Raw genomic sequence first — 1425 nt, 5'->3', positions numbered from 1 at the left:
AGTTTCTATTTCTACTTGTTCATTGATAGTAGACATAAATAAAATTGAGTTTTGTATATTGACCTTGTATTCTGCTAAACTAATCTGTTAGTTCTAGCAGCTTTTTTAGGTCCCTTAAGGTTGCCTGTAGAAATGATTATGTCATGTGTGAATAAAGACAGTTTTACGTCCTCCTTTTCAATCTGGATGCCTTTTATTTCTTTTTCTTGTTACTTTGCACTGACTGAAACCTAGTATAATGGTATAAACAGGGGTAGTAAGGTTGGACATCTTTGCCTTGTTCCTGATCTTAGAGGGTCTTCAAGCCATCCACCATTATGTATGATGTTAACTGTGGGCTTTTCATAAATTGCTTTTTTCATGTTAAAGTTTCCTCTATTCCTAATTTACTGAGAGGTTTTTTCTTTTTTATCAGTAATAGATGTTGTATCTTCTCAGTTGCTCTTCATCCATATAAAGAGATGGATCATACAGTTTTTAGTTGAGACAATCATATGGTTTTCTTTTTTATCTGCTAATATGGTAAATTGTACTGATTATTTTTTAATGTTAAGCCAGCCTTGGATTCTTGGGGCTAAACTCCACTTGGTCATGATACATTACCCTTTTAATACATTGCTGGATTTGATTTGCTAAAAATGTTTAAAGAATGTTTATGTCTACGTTCATGAGTGATATTGATCTATAATTTTCCTTTTTTCATAATGTTTGGTCCAGGTTTCAGAGTAATGCTGGCCTCATAGAATGACTTAGGAAATGCTCATTCCTATTTCAGTTTCTGGAGAATTTTATGTGTATGAGTATTATTTCTGCCTTAAATGTTTGATAGGCATCACCACTAAGCCATCTTGACCTGGAGTTTCTTTATGGTAAGGTTTTATAGAATTTTTATTTAAAAAATTAAGCAATTGTGCTATGATGTTACAATGACTACAACATCACTAGCTAATAGGGCTTTTTCAGCCCTATTATAGTCTTATGGGACCACTGTCATATATGCAATCAATCATTGACTGCAACATCTGTTATGGAGCACATGACTGTACTTTAAAGATGTTTTTCCACTGTCTTCCTATTTGCATTGTTTCTGACAAGAAGTCCATTGTCACTCTTATATTTCTTTCTCTTTTTGTAATGCCTCTTCCTCCTCCCCCTGCTTGCTTTTTATAATTTTCTCTTTATCACTGGTTTTAAGCAATTAGATTATGATTCATATTGGTCTAATTTTCTTTATATATGAAGTTTTCATCAAATTTATAACAATTTCTGCCATTATTTTTTGAAATATTTTTCTGTCCACTACTGTCTTTTGAGGACTCCAATTACACACATATTAGACTGCTTGAAATTGTAACACAGCTCACTGATACTCTTCATTTTTTCCATCTTTTTTTCTCTGTGTTTTGTTTTAGTTTCTATTTCTAC

Source organism: Mandrillus leucophaeus, unplaced genomic scaffold (genome assembly GCF_000951045.1).
Source record: "Mandrillus leucophaeus isolate KB7577 unplaced genomic scaffold, Mleu.le_1.0 Scaffold693, whole genome shotgun sequence".
Lineage (NCBI taxonomy): Eukaryota > Metazoa > Chordata > Mammalia > Primates > Cercopithecidae > Mandrillus > Mandrillus leucophaeus.
This window is presented reverse-complemented; position numbering follows the sequence as displayed.